The sequence below is a fragment of the Girardinichthys multiradiatus genome, chromosome 21, assembly GCF_021462225.1.
Source record: "Girardinichthys multiradiatus isolate DD_20200921_A chromosome 21, DD_fGirMul_XY1, whole genome shotgun sequence".
Classification (NCBI taxonomy): domain Eukaryota; kingdom Metazoa; phylum Chordata; class Actinopteri; order Cyprinodontiformes; family Goodeidae; genus Girardinichthys; species Girardinichthys multiradiatus.
The window spans coordinates 37,756,547-37,783,148 of NC_061813.1; the positions used below are offsets into that span (position 1 = coordinate 37,756,547).

Sequence of the window (26,602 nt, forward strand, 5' to 3'; positions counted from 1 at the left end):
CATACTACTTTTTTTAACATATAATATTTACACACTGTGGAGACCATCAGATATATTTTATCTGTACACTTGTCTGTTTTTCTTAGGATTTTTTTTTATTTTTATTTGCCTTAATCTGTTTCTGAGTGCCATTTTGGCAAAGTACAATGTTTGCTATGTTGCAATGTTTCACGACTGTACTTCCCGGTATGGGTCACACACTTTGTGCTACCCTATTGTCAATGCATGTGCTGTGGCAATCACCTTTCCTACACATCACTTGACAACATATGATGACTTTGAAAATATTCTTACACAGGCAGTCTGTGGTGGATTTGATTTTAGCAGACACTAAGTGCTAACAGGACCAACACTTTGGGCTCTTCCTAGTTTTGGATTATTTTCAAAAGTTTTAAATCTCACTTTAGTTTTAAAAAGACAGTTTGTCTTGTGAGATTTGTAATGTTTCGGGGCTGGGCAGCCAAATTTGTATATGAAGCAAAAAAATCTAGTTCATTGCAATGTGTAAAACATGTATGTATATGTGTGTTTCATAATAATAACAATAATAATACACTGGAAATCATGTCTTGATCTTTTTATTTCAAATACATATTAATCTGACAAGGCAGCATTGACATATTCTCTGCACAACAGATAAAGCTCCTTAGTGTCTGTTTGCCCTAAATGTTGAGCCAACAGCAACTGTAATTCAGTGTGCTGCTCTTCAGTGAGGGGATTGCCAAACTCTGGGACCACAATTACCCCCTCCGCATCTGGTCTGTACCCTGCTGCAACATCCCAGTCAATGTCTGGCTCTTGGAAATCCTAGCATTAGACCAAGACAGTATCGTTATGTTTCTGCAGTTTGTGAACAAATGAAGCAACCTTTTCATAAATTACCTTAATACTGGACAATTTTATTACATTTTATATTTTTGTGCATACAGGCTAGTGTAGGATTACTATATGTCCAAATTAGATAAAAACTTTCACTTTGATAGGACAAGTGCCAAGAAAAATCCCTGCCATTTATAAATGTTTGAATTTGAGCAGGTATAGTTTTGTACCACTAGATTGAGAAACTGAAGCATGACATTGTCTATACTATAGAAAGAATGGCCCAAAGGTATTGATTTATTCTCTGCTGTGCTTATATTTCCAAGTTTCCAAGTATTTATCTGCTGTAGTCGTAGTTTTGTTGTACATATATATACATGTATATATATGAAACATGCATAATGTTCTATGATAAATTCATAAAGCCCTTATTCACCAAACTCCAATTTCCTGAAAAACGTTTTCATCTCAGCTGCATTAGCTGATCACGGTTAGCAACAGGGGTCACGGGGCAGGGATAGCGGAAAAGTGGCCAATCATAGGCAGGTAAATGTCTTTTTTTTTTCTAAACAGCCAAATGTTTCACACGAGCGCGCAGGAGTAATCCACGCGCGTGCAGATTGATACACCGAGAGCACAGAAAGGAGCATCTCTGGCGCGCCTGTGTTGACTTTTGTGCCTGCAGCATAGAGTAGCGCTTGTGGTCATTGGATTGTGCACGCGTGGGACTTCCAATGCGCGCATGGAACGTAATCCACGCGCTCCTGGAATTAAAATTAGCTGCTCGTGATCTTCTTTATTGCTCCTATTGGGTTTTGGCGTGAATTTGACACCATAGGCTTTGCTTGTACAGCTCATGGAGAGTGCATTAAGATTGCTTTTTATGCGCCGCATTCTGAGCAGTTGGGAAGGTTTGTTTACCTCAGGCTGGCTGAGATGCTCTGCACTAAGAAAAAAACGCGTTGGAGATGTTTTACCTCACTGTGCAACTTTACAATCAAGTTGTACGCAGTATTGCAGGAAAGCCGAAGTGATAATACGTTGAAAAAACAAAAAGTACATATTTATGAAAAGGTAGTTCCACACCATCACCCCCATGTTTGGGCCTATAAATAATACGCTACAACAAGATGACATCATGTTTGCTCTTATATTTAGGGCAGAACTATTTTCATGGGTGTATTTTAACAGCTATTGTGTGATTATCAGAAATGTGAAGTGGGCTGTGTTACTTCTCTGACAAATGCTGCAGCAGGAGGGCCTATGACGATTTACTAGGGGTTCTTGTGAAGTCTAAACGAATGAACTTCTGTTTTTGTGGAGTTTGTATGGAGCTAAATTGGGGCCATAAAGTTTGTTCAAAACAAAAAAATTTGAACCTGAAAAAAAATTTTGAACCTGTCCTGAAGTCCGTGTTGGAGATTTCCCATGCTCTCAACATAAAGCAAAAGAACTGCCAGACTAGGCGGCAGGAATGAAAGCAGATGCAAAACGATATATATATATATATATATATAACTAAATGTACATACTGTTGGTGTTACACACAGTTTCCAGCTGAGCGTCATGCAGTTTTACGCTGCAACCCTGACAGTGAACGCAGCACAGCATGTCTTTCCTTCTGCCTAATGATGCAAATTATTAAACGCCTTTCCCTTCGCAACCTGTTTCATGCACTTTCTTCCAAAAATAATTGAAGAATCTTTTCATGTTTTCAATTAGGCATTTTTTCCCCAGCCTTTGCCTCTATGGCTGACATTCCTTCTAATTGCTAAAGATTGAGGGTTCGCCTGAATATGTAGCGGGGCACCGCAATAACAGTCTCTTTATTTTTCCTGTCAGTCTTCTACAATAGAACAGAGAAGAAAGTGGGGGTTATAAATAATTACGGAAAGGAAAACATTAATTTTTCCCCTTTCTGCTTTAGAAAAGATACACACTTATTTCTCATAGGGAGTAATTAAACAGAGCATTATTGACACACTGCAGTTATTTTGGTGAACTCTGCTGCACACTCGCACCTGATGCCCATAAAATCCTGATGCTTCAGAAAGTTATTTTGAATGAATTCTTGTTAGTGTTTCATTAATGAACTTTTAAGTGGTGTTTGTATTTTTGTTTCTGACCCAATGTTTGCAGATCAGCACATTCAGCGTGAATTCCAGAGATTTCCATATTGATCGTCCAAACGTTTTTTTTTTTCAAGCGTATTAAAAATTATATTAAAGTAAATTATTTAGGTCTAACCTCAAGTGTACAAACACAACACATTCCCCAGAATCATTATATATTAACCAAAAACTAAGCCAAAAGCAGTGAGTGGACCACTAAGTATGTCCAATGAATCAGAAGCTTATAGAACTAGCAGAAATGACTCAGTATCTGTGTCAGACACATCTGTTCACAGATGTTTTGCCTGGTTTTCAGAGCTAAATTTCCTGCAGTAAATCTGTCAGATCAAATGTATGTGTTGATAAGTCTGCCTGTAAAACCTTTAATTTTGAGCTCCTGTCTTAGCCAGGACACAGTGAGGCTTTTCCTGATTAAATAAAGGTAAAAAAGAGGAAGCAACTGCTTTATAACTCTTCTCAGATTGATGGACAGAGACAATTGTTTCTCTGAACTCATTGCTGTTGACTTTCCTGCTTGCTATTGTTTTTACACACACCTGTGTGTTCCAGAGCAGCAGACTACCCCAAGAGCAGCTTTTATAGAGGTACTCACACTTGCTGATGATCACTTTCCTTTTTTTAACTCTTATGGAAACACTAAGGATGCACTTAGTGTTTACATGTACCTGAGAGGGTGTACTTTGTTTTCTTTTGTTACTTTATCAAAACTGTTTTTAAAAAAGTACTACAAAATGTTTTTTAACAATACGTTTTACAACATTGTATTTTATTACTATTTTTCTAATAACCATGTTGCATTATCTAAGTAGATTTTATTTAAAACAAACTGATAGCTTACTTGCCAGCTCACACTTAAAGAAACTGTATATAAGGTCTAAATGGTCAACAAGAACAACATAAAAGGTAGTTTGTTAATGTTTGTAGCTTTTTTCTGCAGGCCTCTTCATTAGTCTTCACGCTATATTATGAATAAGTCCATGCCGTTATCAACCACCCTTGGTGTGCAGTAAAATAGCCCTGGTTGGTATATTGCTCTGTTTGGATTACTTTGTTCAGCCTCCAGTGTGCCCTACCCTTACTTCACTCCAGGTAGTTATGTCAGAATATGTCTCACAAGAAAGATCTGGAGTTTAGTTTACGTGTGTAAAGAAAATTGGAAACAGTGGTCCATCAATTGATGCAAAAATCACTTGTGTCTCATTAAGGCAACGGAAAATTAGAACTAGCAGGACGTTTTGTGGTCTATGATAAAAACTACATGTTTGATTTTCTTGTTTAGCTACTCCTGAGTCATCCTCTAACTCTTTACAGACTGAATGTAGCCTTTATTGGTCTAGGACAAAAAAAAACACATATTTGGTGGCCATGTTTGAAACAAATTCTTCTGCATCCTTTATCCAGGTTTACGGAACTAGTCCTAAATTCAGTTCATAGATTACAAACGAATAATTTATGTTAATACTTTCCCTAAAAATAAGTTAAATTTAAAGCCACACCATAAGCAACAACCATTGAATTACTCATCTTGTTAAATAAAATCTCTGCAACATAGTTGTTATATGTAGGAAGGTATGGAGCGACATTATCCAGCTTCTAAGGGATGATTTAATAATGTCCCAATGCCATAATGGATTGATAGTTCCAACAATACCTTTTCAGACTGCCAAGGGACATCCTCCCAGGGGGACATAGCCAAAAACCTCCAAAGAAGGCAACCCAGGAGGGATCTGGACCATATTAACCCCCTGAACTGACTCTTTTTGACGTGGAATCAGTGACTGTACTATGAGTTCCTCACCCTGTCACCGAGGGTGTGTCTAGTCACCCTTTGGAGTAAGCTCATTTCAGTTGCTTGAATCCATGAGTAAGGGTTAAAATGCAGACTGACCACTAATTCAAGAGAATCACCTCATATCGTCTCGTCATCTCATGCTCCATCTTACCATCACTCTTAGGATGTATTCACACTTGGCACTTTTGGTCCGCTTTAAATGGACCAGAGTTCGTTTCCCCCGTTGGACCGAGACCCACTTTTTGAGGTGGTCTTGGTCCGCTTCCAAACGGACTTTGGTGCAGTTCGCTTTTGCTAACCGGCCCCGATCTAAAGCAACTAAAGAAAACGTACGTCACTTTGGACTTAACGAGCCACCGTAGCCGGTAGCAAAGGTGTACTGAAATCATTCCTGATCAGCTGGATGTTGCTTAGCAAAACTACTGGCATGTTGTGGGACAGGACACATGCTTTCTCCGACGCCGTTCGAAAATTATAAATAAAACTTGGCAAAATCTGTGTTGAATAAGCTGCTCCTCACCCTTACAATAATAATGCAGCTTTAATAACTGCTAAAATATGCAGAACAGAGTTGCTGCACGCAGCACGTCTACAGTTGTTTTTCTAAATTTCCGGGTCTGTGTTGTGTTCCGGCCCCGTCCTTTCTGTCCAATGGGAGCAATGATCGTCACCCGCGTGGCTTTGTTTACAATAGTTAACTTGCAAAAAATACAATGTGAAAGCAAACCGCACCAAACAAACTAGAAAATCTGCTTTTGGTACGGACCAAACAAGTGAACTACAGAACTTTCCTGGTGTGAATACACCCTTAATGATGCTCTCTAAAGACACCTGCCTTAAACACATCTACTTGGGGCAGAAACTGACCATTGATCTGAAGGAAGCAGTCCACCAGACTTAGAAGTGCTGAGTCTCAGCCAGGTCACATCACACTCAGCTGCAAACCACTCCAGTGCACCCCTAAAGTCATGGGCTAAAGACGCAGACAGAGCACGTCATCTGCAAAACAAAGGTGAGATTCCCAACCCAGACACCCTCCTCTCCAAGTATACATTCTGAGATCCTCTCAAAGAACACTACAAACCAGAACGGGGACAAGGGTGGGAAACAAGTTCGACTTTGTGCTAAAAATGTAAGCCCAGCGTTTTTGGGTGTGCAAGGTCCAGATAGCCCAGATTCCCCACAGATCCCCTTCCAGAAAATGCCTCTGAGGACACAATCTAAAGCTTTCTTTCTTTTAAATATTTTTTTTGCAGCAATAGAGGCCTTTATTTTTAAATTTTTCCGACACTAGGCAAACAGGAAATAGGCGCAGAGAGAAGGGGAAGACATTCAGGTAAAGGGTCTCCGGTCCAGGACCCGAACCCAGGATGGCCACTTCGAGGACTGTAGCCTCTATATATGGGTCACATGCTTAACCCCTACACTACCAGCACCGTCCCCCCATTCTAAAGCTTTCTGAAGATGACATCCTGGCTGTGGAACAGTGGACCCGAGACGAAGGAAGCTGTAGTGTCTGGAGAGAACCCACGCATGCACAGGAACAACATGCAAACTCCATGCACTAAGAGTCCAGGCTAAAATTCAAACCAAGGACCTTCTTGTCTAATCTTGATACAATGAGCTCCAATCAGTTCAAACTCCTAAGTAAAATTGCCTATTGTTGGAAAATATGAGCTCCACTTGTGAACTTGCAAAGCTATCAGATCGTGTTCTTGCACAACACGGTAGGCCGGAGACAATAAGACTTGGAGCTTCTGGAAAATTAGACAAAAAGGTGGCCATGAAAATTCTCTCTGCACTGTTGCTTACAGAAATAACAACAAACGTTAGGCAGGGTAGAGGATACTCAACCAGATATAACCAGGTATAACTCTGAAGTAGAAACCAGTTCCTAGAAACTGTTTAAACCTGAACTCTTAATTGGATTTAATACAATTGAGCGACCTGGTTATAGGCCATCAGAAAGGGTGAATGTCATCCTTGCAAAGCTTGTATTACTCTGCTTATATGCTAATTTTTCCTACCCCAGGTCCTCTCTGCTTCTGGCTGCCTTCAGGCAGAACCTTTCTCCCTTATGAGCAATGTTCATATGAGTCTTTTTTCCTGTTAAATGGAGGTGATGCAGAGTTTTTTTGTTTAACACCAACACCAATTAACTCGGTAAACCATTTAAATTTTTTCTTTTTATTTTTAACTCTAAACCCAGCAGGTAAAATGCATCGTTGAGATTAGCTGTCTCTCGGATTTTGCTTTGAATCTTCCACAGCTGAATTTGGACCACAATTTTGTCCTTTTGCATTATTTATATACTAACAACTAAAGATATTCAGACAAAATCTTTAGAAGATGCAAACATTCCAGCAAGCAACACCGATTACAAACTTTACTTGTAGTTGTAAGGTCTAGATTCTTTTTAACTTAGTTTTGTGTATAAAAATGTGGTCATTATGTTACTATATTTTTTTATTATTATAATTTTGCCAGTTTTGAGATGATAGTTTACAGGTTGAGCCACATTTTGAGTGGTGGAGTATCAACATGTAGTGCCACATTAAGGTACTAATCAGTCCTTTAATTGTCATCTTTTCCTTTCACACATTTATTGGTCAAACCAGCCCTGACACCAAACATTGTTTGAGAGAAATCAAAGAAAACATGTCCTTCACAGACTAAGAGCCAAGACCATTAAGCTTAAAAAAACATTTTTCTTTTAGTAGATGTTACATACAGGTCAAAATGACCAATCCATCACACAAGGGTTCAGTAGCTTGACAATGTAATGCACTCAGTCTCCCAAAAAAACATAAAATAGTACAGAAATACTTGTAGGTTTCAAACGCTGAACAGATTGGTGGTTGTGTTCCTTGGAGAGAACAGCAGTTATAGTATACTGACAATATGTCAGTAACAAAGGAAGGTGCCTCGGTCACAAAACAGCAAAGAATAGAAACCAATCCTGGTGTACCTCTGACTTCATGTTGTCTGTGTTGTGTGTTTAGTGGCATTAGGGAAGAAACTGTGGAAACTCCTCACAGCGAGTGAGAGTGCCAAGTGAACATGTACCGTAGGGTCAAAAAAGAACAAAATACAGAGTCTGCAGGAAATATATTTCTGTCAAGACTGACCAAAAATGAGTTAGCAGCTGTATCTGCTGTTTAACAGTGGGACATGATGAGCTGAGTGATCCCAGTCTGTCAGAAGGTTGCTTGGTTGGTCAACAGCCAGGGAAAATGTGGCCAAAAACGCTTTACATGTTAGAGAAATGTCTCCAATTACAGTCACATGTACAAAAATGAAATTTAACAGTAAAGTCTAACCAGACCTGAAAACCTAAAAGGACTGATTGTGTATACTGTCCAATTTCAGACTTATTTACTTAATATTAATTAGAGCTTTTTGATTATATTTTAGTTTAGAGGAGCTAAAGATCACATGACATCACATGTATGTTAAACTTTCTAAATCTCAATCATTGTATAATTCACCTTGGAAATGTCCAGCCATCATACCTTCAGGAAGAGGATGGGTCCTGTGTCCTGGGGATGAAGAATCAACTCCAGAACAAAAGCAAAATACATTGTGAAGATGCTGACAGTAGCTGGTAAGGACCTCTCATTATCTACAGTGAAACCAGTCCTGTACCAACATGGGCTGAAATGCCACTCAGAAGAAGCAGTTACTTCAAAATCAGAATAAAACAGTCAAACAACAGTTTCAAAATGAACTGAGTGAAAAAAGACCTGTTTGGAGATATGCCCTGTGTTCTGATGAAACAAAAATGTAACTGTTTGGTCATGATGAACATTGTTATATCAGGAGGACACAAAGGGAAGCATGCAAGCCTAAGAACACCATCAGCATCTTGTTGTGTGGGTGTTTTTCCTCCTGCAGGGGGGACTGATGCACCTCACAAAATAGATGGCACCATGATGAGAGAACATTCTGAGGAAATATTGAAACATCATCAGCCTGGAAGTTGAAGCTTGGGGATAGATGGGCTTCCAAACGGAAAACAACCCGAAGTTTTTTTTATTTATTGCGACCTGAAACTGACCTGAAAATGATTTAATGTCAGACAGCTAGAAAGAAATAGTCACACTTTTTAATACAGTTTAGGGAGGTGATTTTAACTGTAGAAACATACGTCCGTGTTTTACTATCTTTATGGGGACTTTTCATGGACTTCCATTCATTTTCATTCATTTCTATGGCCTAACCCTGACCCTACCCCTTACCCTAACTATTACCAGTGCATACCTAACCCTGACCTAAACTCAATTCACACCTTAGTCCTAAACCTAACACCTGACCCAAGAACAGCATTTAAAAAAGTGAGGACCAGGAAAATGTCCTCACTTTTCACAAATGTCCTCACTTTGCTGGTAAAATATGAAAAATGGTTGTCACTCAGCAGCAAGTACAAGAACACACAGACACGATAGTGAGAAACTGTCAAATGTCCAAAGACTGATAAAACATTTCTCAATGAATTATTGGTGAAAATTAGTTAAACGTTCAAATGTAATTGGATAATAGTGCTATAATTAGGAACGGATTGGTTCCCACTGAGAAAAGCACTAAGCCACACGTGCATCCCATCTGAGGAGAATTAACTTCCTGACTCCTGCCATGTGGCGATGAAGGTGAAACTAGGCTAACCTTTCTGGCCTTTTGCCCCCTTGGGAGAAGGTGGCAGCTGTATAAAACCTCCACAACACATCTACAGCCCAAAAGCTCTCCAGGGTTCCCTCTCATGGCATGCCAAAAAGCCAAGCTGGAGTAATACCAACAAAGCTCAGGTCTAGCACCGGCTCTCAGCTCAAATCCTATTGGGTCTGAAAATTCACAGAGCATCCGTTCTACTGGATCAGGTGAGGGGTGTGTGCTTGTTTCGTTGGCACTCTTTTATGTTCTTGTCCTGGTGGAGCGAACTAATGATTTGAGAGAGCAAAAACATGTACACAAGGGCTTTCCATGACATTTAGGATGCCCCAGCTGAAACAAAATGTGCCATAAAAACATAAATTCTTCACCTTTCCTCTTCGAACCAACAGTAAATCAAATAGTTAACAGTTAATATTAATCAGCCCTGAAAAAGCAGGAAAACAAAATCAACTGAGACATTTTCTTCTTTCACTCGAAGCATCCTGGAAGTACAACAATCACTTATAGACTAATCCAATAAAGCAATAATCACGCTGCAAGGTTTGCCTAGAAACATGGACGCTGGTCGGCTGGTGGAGGCATATCAAAAAAAGCCAAGGCAGAAGAGGCTGCTAAACAAACAGAGATGTGAAAAATGTATGATCCGCAGAGCTATAACTGAGCCCTGTTTCTGCCACCATGTGCATCGGCTTTTCACTGATGTTCTTCTGTTAAATTGCACCATTCTCAACCAAACTTTGTATGTAGAAGATTAAATGTTCATGAAATACACTCATTAAAATAAAACCTAAAGAGTTTTCCAGCTGGGCTGCATATTCTTGATTAATCTAACTGACCACTTCCAATTAAACTGTCAACTTATGCAAAATGTCCAGAAAACTGAGGCATGACTGAAATTAAAAATAACTAATTATTGGACTAAAATCCTTCTTGCAGCTCATTTTACCTCAAGGCAAGAGAGAAATTGCAGGATTCAATTTGTTCTTTGTGAATAACTCCAGTGGAGATGTTCTGCACTTCTAAATTATTTACACTTAATATCCAGAAACGATCTGTGAACTGATGGAGTGGCCCAATAACGTCTTATTCCCCACCTCCCTGTTCAGAACAACTAAAGGTCAACATCTGCTCTCACCAGTTTGCAACACACTGGGAACCAGAAGACGACTGGAAAAGAGTTGAGGCTTGTTTTTGTTGCCCTTTGGATTCGCTATCATTTGTTGAAATAGAAATCCAGAAATAGTAAAAACAGAGTGTTACAGAGATTCTAACATGACTGCAGTATGTAGATGGTCATGTTAGAGCAAAAACAGATTCAGGAAGTTTGAGCCGGTTAAAAACACCATTTTGTACAACTGGCAGACATCATTATCTGCCAAAAAGATGATTCTATATCATTTCACAATAGAAACTGATCTTTAACCTTTACTCTGAACAATCTGAGTAGATCATCTGGAGATCTGGGTCCTCTCTCATGCTCTCTTGTTCTCAGCTCACCCCACAGGTTTTCTATGGGATTTAGACTGAGAACGTCATGGAAGGAAATCTATTTTGTGTGTGTTAAACCATTGCCCTGTAGAAAAGGCCATTTTGGATAATTTATGATTCAAAATTGCCTTTTTCCATTTTCATAAAGAAGCCTCCAAATTTTTACACTATATTCCCAAAAGACGTCCCGCCCTTAGAAGCTCCCACCACTTCAACTCTTCAGGGATTATTGATTTAGGAGTATGTTTTTGGAAAATTTTGACCATTCTTTCAGAATCCCATTTGTGAGGTCACACACTGATGCTGGACGAGAAGGCTTGGCTAACAGTCTCTGGTCCGATTCTTCCTGAAGATGTTCTATCGGGTTGAGATCAGGACTCTATGCAGTCCAGGAAAGTTCTTCCCCATCCATGTCTTTGCCGACCCTGCTTTCATATTGGAACAGGAAGGGGCCATCCCTAAACTCTTCCCGCAGAGTTGGGAGCATGAAATTTTCCAAAACATCTCAGTGTGTTTATTCAATGGAATAAACACACTGAGTAAACATGGATTCAATGATTTGAAGAGGTGACCAAATACTTTCAACAGCATATTGTACTTAAATCTCCAATTACTTCAGATCTTGATGCCAAACCCTTTGAACAAGGTTCCCAGGGCATTTGGAAGAGAAGCAGGCCCACAGAATCAAAGATCCTTCCCTGTACTTGGGCATGAGGGACTTTTGCACGTATTCATCCTTTTTACACTAGACCCACCTGAAGCTAAACCCACACAGATGCTCACTAAAAATACAACCCTGTCATGTATTTAAAACAACACACACTCGCAGACTAAAGTGGGGAAACTTATTTTGCAATCTCATCTTTAGTTCAGTAAAACTTTTCATATATTTTTACAACAGACAAAAGTCAAAGTTTGAATCCAAAAGTTAGAAGAAACTTAGTGATACAGCAGAGCAAAGTTTGAGTCAAAATAAGAGGGTTTATTCTTCCACAAATAACAAAAAGTAGAGGATTTCCATTTAAAATTGAGCTTTTAGTCTCATAAAAGTGTTTTAATCTGCTACAAAATCTTCAGCAAGTAATTTAGTAAAAACCCTTCATCTTTCTGGATCAATGAATACACAATGTTACATTGCTGGTCTTGTCATGAAGGTGGGTCAACCTAGCGCTTTCCACAAAGTGACCTCTTAAATCTGCTGAGTCTGCATTTATTTGGCGCGATCCAAGGGGATTTCTGACTCTCTCTATGAGTTCAGGTAAAGATGCGCAGAGTTAAGAACACAAGAGACCCTGTGTGATCATGCTAAATAGTTTTTACACTTCTACTTAACTTGTTAATTGATCGGCATCTGCTTGGTGGCAACACTGGATGCTCAGGCCCAGTCTGTCTGTTCTTTTAAACTTGATAATAATTTAGACTTTATTGATCTCAAAATGGAGAAATTGCCCTCCGCATTTAACCCATCCCTTAGGGAGCAGTGGGCTGCCATTGTCCGGCACCCGGGGAGCATTCTGGGGCTAAGAGTCTTGCTCAGGAACCCAGAGTGGCAGGCTGTGGGATTGAACCAGTGTACTTGTGATCTCTCCAGGATGCAAATGTCCTGCTCTCTAACCACCAGGCCACCACTCCCCTAATTACTGCTCTGACTGCAGATGTAGGCAAATTTATCCAGTAGTGATTTCCTGACTTATTAAGATCAGTGCACAGTGTCGCCCGCCAAAATATGGAAAAGAATGGCTTTTGCTTTAAGTGTAGGTGAGGCTTTGAGTCTGAGTTGCTTTAAATGTATGGAAATTTGCCAGTTTTCTAAGACTTCTGGATGTGCTGCTCTGCTTTGGTCCAGGTTGGATTTTGTGCCTCAGCTTGCTCTGTCACTAATTCATGTAAGAGGTCATCGAGTTTTGTGAAACGGAAAGCAAGGATGTGGACCTTAATTTGCCTTATTAAGCTACTAATTCGGCTAACTGCAGGCCTCTGGTTGTCTGCCTGCATCACTCCTCTATCTCTTAGCTTCTGTTGGGTTTATCTCTGTGCCTCCTAGCCTAAGATCCAATAATTAAGGCTAACAATCGACTGTCGATAATCTGCGACAACTCCACTGAGATATTCCCAAAGGTGATCTGCTGAGCCAGAAAAACACAAAGGTGGATATTTGTAAATATCACTTTCTTACATGACTCCTTTACATTTAAATTGTGTAAATTAGACTGACAGAATAAATGTTTGTCGTTTTTGCAGTTTGCTGGGAATCTTTGCGTGTTTGCTCTTTTTTTTTCCCCCAATAAAGTCTCAGACACTGGAATTAATTTGCATTTTGATGTGCACTGCGTGTACGCGTGGCTCTGCGTGGCATCGTGCTTTTCACACTTTTCATCTCTGCGGAGGAGAGAGACTGTCCCCGCAGTGAGAGGCAGCAGCTTCTTACAGAAGTCCACACACCAGTGTGATATAAATAAATACACAAACACACATCCGCTCAGTCATGCTGAGAAACGTGGAGCAGACTGACAGTATATGGCTTAGGAAAAAAAAAAGGCAATCCATAATTTTTATTTGATTTGTTGCTGACTGACAGGTTATTGCAGACTCAGTTGGTGTGGCTGACAGCTGAACATCAGGTGAGAAACTGTGGTCGCGTTGTGATCAAAACTCGCCAAACTTGTATTGCATCAAGTGGGATCGTCTGAGTCCACCGAGCCATCATCGGCAGACCTGAGATGCTTTTCGTTGTAATTATTCATTACACCAACAGTACACAGGTACACAGAAAGATGGAAACCAGGAGAACAGTAACTAACTGTCAAAGAAAATAAACTGGTAGGGCCCTTTCTTTTCCCCTCTCCCCCGCTGGTCCACACCGCTGAAAACAAGAAGAAAAGCATCAATCTTGCATACACTGTTGGCGGCTTTCAGAGCCTTTTTCAGGCAGATTTGGTTTGTCATTTGAATAATTTGTGCTTGTGCTGTTTTGCAGCCATACCTCATCAAGAATTTACAACAGCTGTGGTTTCTCTCTCACTGGTCTGTTACAATCAGTGACAAACCTTGTGTGACGGCTCTGCATGCAGGGAAATAATGATTCGATACAGGAATGTGTGAGGTTGTTCCTCTGAAGGGTCGGAGATAAATGTCAGGCCAGAGATCCAGATGGCCAGGAGGTCAATGTGTTGTATTTTAAACCTTGCTATTTTTTATTACTAACAGACTCAAAACCTCTGAACTACTGATGCATGTTTTATTTTAAAACATGCAGTGATTCATTCTTCTCACAAACGACTGTCTTCTCAAATAAGCTAATAAATAATATCAATGCCATTTCTGCCTAAAGTTCACAAGCAAATCATTTTTATTGAACTCTACAAATATAGAAACAACGAAATGTTTCAGACCTGTAGGATCAAGTTTTCGAGTAGAACCTGTCTGACCACCGATGAGAAATATTTTGACAATAATCAGTTTAAAAAGGGTAACAAAGCCATTTCTATGGTCCACAAGGTTAGTAGTAGTGTGATGTTTCTGTCTCAGGACCAGGGGCACCTGCCATAATTGATGGAACCATGAATTCTGCTCTCATGCAGAAAATCCTACATGAGAATGAAGAGTCAACAGTTTGTGACCTAAGGTTTAAGAAAGACAATGACTCAAACCTCCTCTGAATGGCTAAAACTCCTCCACAAAATAAAGATTTTAAAGTGACGTAGACAAAGACTGGTTATAAATCTGATTGAAATATTTTGGCAGCTGACCAGCTGACCTTCAACAGGTGGAAAACCCTCCAATGCCTGAATTTAAGAATAATTCTGCAAGTTCTCCTCCACAGAGATGTAAAATACTCATTTCCATGTCTCACAAATGCTTGATGGCTGCTGCCGCTGTCATGGGTGGCACAACCGGTCAGTTACTACATTTTGAGAAAAATTATATCTTCACATTGGGCCAGTTTGGTGTCGAGAGCTTTTTCCCTTAATGAATTATTTGAAAATTACAATTAATATTTGCTCTATTAACTGATATTTGTTCGACTCCTAGCTGAGAGGTGGCATGTTCTCCCTGTGCATGCGTGGTACCCCCACAGTCCAAAAACATAACTGCCAGGTTAATTGGTCTCTCTAAATTGCCCTTAGGTGTGAATGAGTGTGTGCGTGGCTGTTTGTCCTGTATGTCTCTGTGTTGCCCTGCGATGGATTGGCGACCTGCCCAGGGTGTACCCCGCCTCTCGCCCGTAGACTGCTGGAGATAAGTACCAGCTCCCGGTGACCCAATATGGAATAAGCGGTAGAAAATGAATGAATGAAGAAACAACAAGCAAGTAAACCAGCTGGGTTTAAAAAATATTGAAAGAGTTTCAACTGTACTTTTAATTTCCTTGCTTTCTTCTTCCCTCTGTAAGCCGTTGGATATGTAAAGCTTTTGATACAGAGGCTCGTAATATTATGTAGTAATAACTTTGAAGACTCAGATTTTTCTATTCACATATTTTAACTGTTTTCGACAACTAGCATCTATGAAGGACCTTTTAGATCAGATCCCACACTGATGGCATCCCTGAAAATTTTAAATGCATTGACATTATTAGTATTACCTAGAAGTACTAAGCTCAAAATAAATCATGTCTGAATGCCTGTGAATAAGTGTAAAACTCTTTATTTATTGATCTTATGAGGTTAATTTAAAAAAACTTTTTTGATAACTCAACTTTACATAGAGGTTGTCTATAACTCTGAAGGTGATCTCATCTTTTTATTAGGTAGAATATTTGAAAACCTTGAGATGAGATAGTATTTCATTCATAGTTAGTTAGATATCGACAGTTAATAGAATCTCCAGTTATAGTTGTGGTTATCTCAAGTTTATAGAATATGGTAAGAAAAATAAAAAAAGATTTAGATTTGCTTGGGTCACACGTTTCTCAAAGTTTGATTCTGATTGACTGATCAAGTCCTCGTGATGGCTCACTCTCCTCAAGACAAAGCGAGAAACGGTACCACAAAACCATCAAGAAAAAGCCAACCTGAGTCAGAATTGAGGCCTGATCAACTTTTTGAGGTTCCGTTGCGATAAATGCTTTTGCATACTTCATACTTATATAAATTATATATTTCATTACTCACTACTGGATCCTACTGTTTGTCAGGCCAAGCCTGTCCATGACTGTCTGTTCCATGCCGATTCTCATCGCCTATGCACCGTGTTTTGTATTCCCCGCTGTAAGTTATGTATTTTCTTATGAAATTCTTCTCCTCACCATGCGGCTCTCAAGCTCTTGTCTGCATGCTGGTCCTACAAAACACCACCCCATTGTGACAGAAGGATCCAGACACCACTAGTACCAAGCAGACAATTGGTCCTCAGAGCTACTCCAGTGGATTCAGCAACAGGAGGAAGAAGCTAGAGCCTTATATGGGGAAGATGCTGAGGTCCTGCCTTCTCTCCTGTTGCTAGAGGAAATAGAGTGGACTTTGGTGGGTCCAGAGGGGTTCAAGGAAGAACCGCCTCGTGTTCCTGCTCCAGAGGGGTTTGAGGACGAACCATCTTGTGTACCTGCTGCAGCGTTTTCCAAAAAGGATGTCCAGGTGGAATACCTCCGTCCACGTCCCCAGAGCAGCACTCTCCAAGGTTCGTCCAAGGGTCCCAGTGTTGCCCTCCAGGGCTCTGTAGAGGCTTCTCCCGGCTTCCACGCCGCTCCTCAGGGTTCCACTACTGTTTCCCAAGGTTCCTCCCCTGTGGTCCCAAGTCTCTAGAACTCCACAGTGGGTTCGAGTCTCCTGAGCTCCACCGTAAATTTGAGTCTCCAGAGCTCCATCGTGGTCCCGAGTCTCCAGCTAAAGCCCAACGGGTCTCCATGGGTTCTCTAGTGTCCAGGCCCGCCCCCTGACAACGGGATTTCCCGTGGGCTCCCTAAGTGTTTGTTTTGTTTTTCGGAATATAAACTCTCTGTTTTTTTTTGCTAGCCACTGAATCCTACTATTTGTCATGCCAGGCCTGTTCATGACTGTTACCTGCCTGTCTGTTCAATGCCCATTCTCATCGCCCATGCTGTAAGTTAGCTATTCCATTTTTAAATACTTCTACTCACAATGTGGTTACCACGCTCTTGTCTGCATTCTGGTCCTACAAAACACTACCCCATTATGACACATAGGCTTTATTATGTTCATTTAAATCTAGTGTGTAGATCTGGCAAAGTTTGTAACAACATTGTTACAGGTTGTTTGTATCAAAAGGACATTTTAGATCTGGAAAATCCCCAGCTGGTGTTTTAAACCCAGCTTGAAGTTGTTGATGTTACTTGAGCTTGCTAAATAGCTTGCCAAATTGTGTATATATGTGATTTATTATATCTTTAATTTAAATGTCATTTTACAGAAAACATAGAAAGTCTTTTCTTTAGTTTTTCTCGTTTGCTTTTAATACTTAAATTTTTTCAGTGCTATTATTCCCATATGTCCCAATTAAGGTAGAAAACACTGACTTTACAACAGGACTATAATGACTGATCAGAGGTCAGGTTGTTTCCCTGTAAACAGCATTTACACCAACTGTTGTTTGAAACTGTGTTTATAAATTAGATTTTATTAACATCTGTTTTCCGGAATAACAAGACCAACCCCTCTTTAGGAAAGAATCAAACATTTACTGGAAGAGACATTTTAGGTGACGTAATGGTGTGGCTCTGAGTCTCTGCTGCATTTTTAGAAAACCTGTAAGAAGACAAATTACTTTCATAGAAAAACTAATATTTAGTGATTTTCTATAGCAAAATCCTTTTTTTTTTTTTTTTTAATAATCATGTTCTTTTACAATATTTATTTAAATAAGAAACATAATCAGCCAGACAGGAGATTCAGTCCTGTCCTTGTAGATGGATTTTGCTGTAACATGGACCTAAATCATTAATCAAACAGCTAGGACCACCAGCTACTGCAGATGCTAATCACAAATGGCAGTCGGCTCTACTGCAGCCCAAAAGCCAGGGACTGGATGCAATCTGCTGGGTTTCCTTAGACAGAAAAACTTTTTATCCAATTTGAATAAATAACTGAATCTGACTGAACTGTTCAATGGTTAGGATTAATTGGAATGTATGTACCTGACTTTTATGAAGTGCCTTGAGACGACATGTGTTGTGAATTGGCGCTATACAAATAAACTGAATTGAATTGAATTGAAACAGCCAGCAAAAACCGGCTGCTGTCACGAGAAAAGAGATACAGCTGACAATTAGGAAGCTGTTGACATCCTTCACCAACAAATTGCTCGCATATGATGGTGAGCAGTGGTCCAGAAACAGCGAGGATGACTTCAAACGTTTGTGTTTTCTGTCATTATCTCCGGTTGATGCTTCACAGAAACTTTAGCCACTTGTCAATTTTAAAGATCAAGCACAACATGCGGAGGGCGTGTTCCCCTACCGAATGACTTCCAGGAACACCGCTGTGTTTGTGCACAGCAGGTGAAAATGTCAACAAAGGAGCAGGAGGCAGCTTTAAACAGGATGGAGGTGAAAACTACAAACAGCTTTGGACTGGAACTGATGCCTTGAAGGGAACTGGTTGAGACAAAGTTTAAATTAAATTTTAGAGGCATGGCTTCCCTGCAACTACTGCTAACTGCACTGATTTCTGCTTGAATCTCTTTTATTAACCTCAGACTACAATGCAACTTTAAATCCTATTATACACAGACAGTGGGAACGCTTTCTGGTCAAGCCTCTAGAAACTGTTGCTAATTGAGGATTGAAAACCTTTTTGAGAAGAGAGGAAATGTTTGACCTCACACTGGAAATTAGTCAGGTAGAGGAAAAACTAGCAATATTTTTAAATATCTAGTGTCAGGTGCACAGTATAATAACTGCTGTGGCTTTGTACTTGTTTCCATTGCTGGGTGCAAATTCCCTTGCTGCATTAATTGTCCAGTACAACTAAATACATAAGGCATATGCATAAAATATGACTTTTTTTCTAAGCTTCAAAAATCTACTCTGAACGTTAGCAAGTTAAACCTGAACAGTTAAATACATAAGGTATGGCAATAATTTCAATGTCAAGTAACTAAAACATATTTACATTTTTAGATATGTTGAATTAAATTAAAAAGCTAAATAATTAAACAAGGTGTATAAATTAACTTTCCTCTGCTGTTTATTGCTGTTACGACAAACCCCAGTTGAGTGGTAAAGGTGACTTACCACTGACCTGAGGTAGAGAGGGTGGGGGTGTCTGGTCGTTGGGTGAGAGGTGTGGTACACCCTGGACAGGTCTCCATTCCCTCACAGGGCAACAAAGAGACCCACAGGACAGACAACCATACACCTAAGGGGGTATATACAGAGAACAATGAACCTAACAGTTATGTTTTTAGACTGTCAGAGAAAATGCAACCTCCATGCAGGAAGAGCACAGGCTGAGATTCAAACCCAGGACCTTCTTGCTGCAAGGCAACAGTGCTTCCAACTGGGACGCAATGCAACCACCACATAGTGGATATGTATGATGCTATTCAGCACCACAAAGCTTCTGCTTCATGCAGTAAAATCAGAACAATGTTGAAACAGCTTTATAAGCATGTGATGTTGCACTGAAACAAACTCAGTGAAATTGAGACATTTAAACCTGCACTCCTGGAAAGTCTGTAATTCTTTCTACATCATAACAAGCTGCAGGCGAGTGTCCAGGGTTGCATCGAGACTCAAAAATCCCATGAAGAAAGAAGTTTACCATGAACTCACACAAGGGAGTGCAGCAGCCATGCATAGTTAATCGTCATGGTGAAGTGTGTGGGTTTTCATATAGATGAGCAATAATGTATTCAACTTAATGGGATTCTGGATGGAGGCGGAAGCTTTATCTGTGGGCAGTTTTTAATGACCTCACAGCAAACCCCAAAGCTGCCCCACGGCTGGGATGTACACGAGCTGCAGAAAACCTTCACAGGAACAAAGGTTAAAATGCCCAAGGAAGCAGAGCACCGCACCTGACAGGACAGACGTCACAGCTGCTGTCTTACAGAACTTAGCTAATGGTGGGATAAGACCACACACCACCAAATTAATGAAAATATATTTATTTTTACAAAAGGTAATGAGTCATTTGCTTTCACATAGAAATCAACTTCAGTGATAACCAATTCTTAATCCATTTGGTTTAAAAAAAATACATGTTTTTTTCATTTAAGAGTAAATAAGTTACACATTAATCACGATTTATTACTTTGTACCCCCACATCTGAATTCTTCCAGCCCGTTTTAGCAGTTCGATGTTGTTGTTACGTGTATATCAATACTGTGCTACCATGGAGCTGTTGTAATGTCATTAAGCTTCACACATCAATGCTGCACAATAAAAGCAATGTTGTAGAATTGTTGTTTTTTCCTCCTTTATATTTTGTTTTTACAGTTTTGTATCAGATCACAAGCATCATCTTCCTATGTTGCTTGCAGCCATAAGATCCTGCTCCTCTGACATTAAAATTTCTTTCTTCTTTGTCCTTCCTCCAGTCCAGAAGGTAATGATCACCTTTTCAGCAATGCACGCAGTCAGTTTAAATACACTCAGCGTTGGTAACAATGTCATAATAATTTGGGGCTCTTAATGATGGAACCATATGTTTTCAGGGTGAAATATCCAGCCAGGATACAGTCAAATTCAATAAATTAGAATATATGATCCGATAAGGCCCGTTTGTCAGCTTAAAAGTTACTAAGCAGGTATTACACATACTTTTATTAAGTCCACATTTCTGTATTAAAAATGGCTTGAAAACATCAGTCTGTGTGTAATTATCTATATAATCAGTTCAAAAGCAAATGTATTTCAGAAGAGTTCAAAAAGTAAAAAACAAAATAAAGAATGATAACACAGAGTGATATTAACCAACGTTTTTCTTTTCGTTAATTAATTTTGAATAAAATAGCTTACAGCCAATTATAACTTCAATTCAAAATTTTTACGACAGAAATATCAGCCTACTGAGAAGTATCTATTGTTACGCAGGTAAGGCGCTTCTGCCGCTATCTCTGGTTCTGGAGTGGTTCAACACAAGGAATGCAACAGTTGTAGCTCATGTCCTGGGTACGCCTGTGTGTCGTTGCTCTTGCAGCTCTGACACCAGCTGCAGTTCATGGCTTTGCTTCACAATCCTCCCAAGAAAGTGGTTAATCCTTTTGCTTGTGCATGTTTTTCAACCACACTTTTCCTTCCACTTAACTTTCCATTAATATATTTGTATACAGAACTCTAAACAGCCAGCTTCTTTAGCAATGACCATTTGTAGCTTAACCTCCTTGTGAACTGATGACTGGGTATCACATAAACACGGCGTTTCTCTATTAAGAATATCTTTGATTATAGGAATATGCAATTTTTCCCAAAAAAGAATTTTGTGTTTTTAGCTGTAAGCCATCATCATCAAAATTATTGGAAATAAAGACTTCAGGTATATTTACTGTATGTCATTGATCTACAGAGCCCACGAGTTTCTAATTTTTACCCAATTTATTGAAATTAAATAACTTTTTGATCATGTTCTGGTTTAATGAAATTTACCTACAGATTGCAAAAGGACATTTACAGTAAAATGTCATAAAGACAAAAATATCCCACTTTTTCCTACATTTAATGGATTATTCCCTGTGACTCTGACACCCAACAGCTAATGTTTCCCACACTTTCCCAAACTGTCTTTATTTTTATTTACAGATCTATTTGTGTGGATCCTACTTCTGCTTCATTCCTGCCTTTGCATCTGCCAAGCTGTTCTAATTGTTTCTTCATCTCACTCTCCAGGGACGTATTGGCATGGTCTTATTATCCCAGCTGATCAATGCAATTTATCGGTTTAAGGAGTTAGACATGCAAACTGTCTCATCTCTCAGGAATAAACCACAGAAATCAATCACACTCCCCAGCCAATAGCTGTTTTCTCTCTGTGGAAACTCTTCAAATTGATGAACTGAATCTACATGGTTTTTCTTCTTCTTAAATGCTCAAATAAAACTTTAAAACGAAGGAATCATATGAATATATGTTGCTGTGAGTAAGCATTTGGTGTCTTTTCTTGCGGTTGTGCTGATTAATGTTCATATGCCTTTGCACAGTGCGGTAATTTGCCAAAATGCAGATGGCCTCCTTGTTAACATAATCATGTTAGCCCTCATTAGGATGATAGAATTCCATAAAGCTGTGCAGATAATTCCCACAGACATTTGATGCCAATTGCTGTCATTTTATTTCAGATTGCTGTTGTTTTTTTTTGAATTGGAAATCAGGATCATTACAGAAGAAAGTGCAAGAAATGACAAAGTGGAGGCGGCCATACCGCAGACCCACGACATCGTTGTATTGATTTTAAACAATTGATTAACTTTTTTTTACCACACTGACTAATAAAGGCATGGACACAACAGGAGCCTTTCAAAGACTATTGGATTAAAAGTAGTTGTATCTTTTTTCTTTTTTGTTAAAAATAAAAATCTTTGCCACACTTGGCACTAGTCAGTGGGTGACATCAAATAGACAAAGAACAAAATGAGATGGTAACAGCATGGCTCCAAACCAGATCAATACCAAACAGACAGGCATTCAGAAACAGCCTTAAGACTCAATAGATGAAGTGTAATATGTGTAAACCTCCCAAAGTAACCTCTCACTCAGAACAGAAACTACTCAGATATTGTACACATCCATCCATCCATGGAACCAACCATCCATCCATTCATTCATTCATCCATTCATCCATTCATCCATTCATCCATTCATTCATTCATTCATGGAACTAACTAACCATCCATCCATCCATCCATCCATCCATGGAACTAACTAACCATCCATCCATTCATCCATCCATGGAACAAACCATCCATCCATTCATCCATCCATGGAACAAACCATCCATCCATTCATCCATCCATGGAACAAACCATCCATCCATTCATCCATCCATGGAACAAACCATCCATCCATCCATCCATCCATCCATCCATGTATCCATCCATCCATCCATCGAACTAACCATCCATTCATCCATGGAACTAACCATCCATCCATCAATGGAACTAACCTTCCATCCATCCATCCATCCATGAAACTAACTAACCATCCATCCATCCATGGAACTAACTAACCATCCATCCATTAATGGAACTAACTAACCATCCATCCATCCATCTATCCTTGGAACTAACTAACCATCCATCCATCCATCCATCCATGGAACTAACTAACCATCCATCCATCAATCCAACCACCCATAGAACTAACCATCCATCCATCCATCCATTCATCCATGGAACTAACTAACCATCCATCCTTCCATCCATCCATCCATCCATGGAACTAACTAACCATCCATCCATCCATCCATGGAACTAACTAACCATCCATCCATCCATCCATGGAACTAACTAACCATCCATCCATCCATGGAACTAACTAACCATCCATCCATCCATTCATCCATGGAACAAACCATCCATTCATCCATGGAACTAACTAACCATCCATCCATCCATCCATCCATGGAACTAACTAACCATCCATCTATCCATTCATCCATGGAACAAACCATCCATTCATCCATGGAACTAACTAACCATCCATCCATCCATGGAACTAACTAACCATCCATCCATTAATGGAACTAACTAACCATCCATCCATTAATGGAACTAACTAACCATCCATCCATCCATCCATCCATGGAACTAACTAACCATCCATCCATCAATCCAACCACCCATAGAACTAACTAACCATCCATCCATCCATCCATTCATCCATGGAACTAACTAACCATCCATCCATCCATCCATCCATGGAACTAACTAACCATCCATCCTTCCATCCATCCATCCATCCATGGAACTAACTAACCATCCATCCATCCATCCATCCATGGAACTAACTAACCATCCATCCATCCATGGAACTAACTAACCATCCATCCATCCATGGAACTAACTAACCATCCATCCATCCATTCATCCATGGAACTAACTAACCATCCATCCATCCATCCATGGAACTAACTAACCATCCATCCATCCATCCATTCATCCATGGAACTAACTAACCATCCATCCATCCATTCATCCATGGAACAAACCATCCATTCATCCATGGAACTAACTAACCATCCATCCATCCATTCATCCATGGAACAAACCATCCATTCATCCATGGAACTAACTAACCATCCATCCATCCATCCATCCATCCATGGAACTAACTAACCATCCATCCATCCATGGAACTAACTAACCATCCATCCATCCATGGAACTAACTAACCATCCATCCATCCATCCATAGAACTAACTAACCATCCATCCATCCATTCATCCATGGAACTAACTAACCATCCATCCATCCATCCATCCATGGAACTAACTAACCATCCATCCATCCATTCATCCATGGAACAAACCATCCATTCATCCATGGAACTAACAATCCATCCATCAATGGAACTAACCATCCATCCATCCATCCATCCATGAAACTAACTAACCATCCATCCATCCATGGAACTAACTAACCATCCATCCATCCATCCATAGAACTAACTAACCATCCATCCATCCATTCATCCATGGAACTAACTAGCCATCCATTCATTCATTCATCCATGGAACTAACTAACCATCCATTCATTCATGGAACTAACTAACCATCCATCCATCCATCCATCCATCCATCCATCCATGGAACTAACTAACCATCCATCCATCCATCCATGGAACTAACTAACCATCCATCCATTCATCCATGGAACAAACCATCCATTCATCCATGGAACTAACTAACCATCCATCCATCCATCCATGGAACTAACTAACCATCCATCCATCCATTCATCCATGGAACAAACCATCCATTCATCCATGGAACTAACTAACCATCCATCCATCCATCCATCCATGGAACTAACTAACCATCCATCCATCCATTCAGCCATGGAACTAACTAACCATCCATCCATCCATCCATCCATCCATGGAACTAACTAACCATCCATCCATCCATTCATCCATGGAACAAACCATCCATTCATCCATGGAACTAACAATCCATCCATCAATGGAACTAACCATCCATCCATCCATCCATCCATCCATGGAACTAACCATCCATCCATCCATCCATGGAACTAACTAACTAACCATCCATCCATCCATCCATCCATGGAACTAACTAACTAACCATCCATCCATCCATCCATGGAACTAACTAACTAACCATCCATCCATCCATCCATCCATCCATCCATGGAACTAACTAACCATCCATCCATCCATCCATCCATGGAACTAACTAACTAACCATCCATCCATCCATCCATGGAACTAACTAACCATCCATCCATCCATCCATCCATCCATCCATCCATGGAACTAACTAACCATCCATCCATCCATCCATCCATGGAACTAACTAACCATCCATCCATCCATCCATCCATCCATCCATGGAACTAACTAACCATCCATCCATCCATCCATCCATTCATCCATGGAACTAACTAACCATCCATCCATCCATCCATCTATGGAACTAACCAACCATCCATCCATCCATCCATGGAACTAACTAACCATCCATCCATCCATCCATCCATCCATGGAACTAACTAACCATCCATCCATCCATCCATCCATCCATGGAACTAACTAACCATCCATCCATCCATCCATTCATCCATGGAACTAACTAACCATCCATCCATCCATCCATCCATCCATGGAACTAACTAACCATCCATCCATCCATCCATGGAACTAACTAACCATCCATCCATCCATGGAACTAACTAACCATCCATCCATCCATTCATCCATCCATCCATCCATGGAACTAACCATCCATTCATCCAAGGAACTAAACATCCATCCATCCATGGAACTAACATCCATCCATCCATCCATCCATCCATCCATTCATACATGGAACTAACCATCCATCCATCCATCCATCCATGGAACTAACTAACCATCCATCCATCCATCCATCCATCCATGGAACTAACTAACCATCCATCCATCCATCCTTCCATAGAACTAACTAACCATCCATCCATCCATCCATGGAACTAACTAACCATCCATCCATGGAACTAACTAACCATCCATCCATCCATGGAACTAATTAACCATCCATCCATGGAACTAACCATCCATCCATCAATGGAATGAACTAACCATTCATTCATCCATCCATCCATCCATCCATCCATCCATCCATCCATCTTTGGAACAAACTAACCATCCATCCATCAATGGAACAAACTAACCATTCATCCATCCATCCATCCATCTATGGAACGAACTAACCATCCATCCATCCATCCATCCATGGAACTAACTATCCATCTTTGTGTCTAAAGTATCCCTACGAGCAACGCAATGTTCCCTGCGAGCTGAGGCGCAGGACCAGCGCTGGCACAGGCGCTGCAATAGAAGGAGAAAGTAAAGACCTGTCACCTCGTCTATTATTATGAGAAATGTGAGATTGTTGGCCAACAAGATGGATGAGCTGATGATGCTTACGCGGCATCAAAGGGACTATCGGAACAGCAGCTTGATTCTGCTTGCTGAGACTTGGCTGAATGCGCTAACTGTGGACACAAATACAACAATGTATGGGAGGTCTGGCTGTGTTTGTGATTGTTTGATGGTGTAACTATGGCCACTTAACAATTAAAGAGAG

At 40.0% G+C, this 26,602-nt stretch overlaps 1 long non-coding RNA gene across 1 annotated transcript in view; it reads right to left on the reverse strand.

The window, feature by feature from the left end:
• Positions 1-562: 562 nt before the first annotated feature.
• Positions 563-26,602, reverse strand: part of LOC124858216 — a 54,593-nt gene continuing 28,553 nt past the window's right edge. Inside the window, exons 3-4 of the long non-coding RNA XR_007035774.1 lie at positions 19,091-19,214; positions 563-807 (exon numbers count right to left, since the gene is read on the reverse strand). This is a non-coding gene — a long non-coding RNA (uncharacterized LOC124858216). The remainder of the gene's footprint in view (positions 808-19,090; positions 19,215-26,602) is intronic.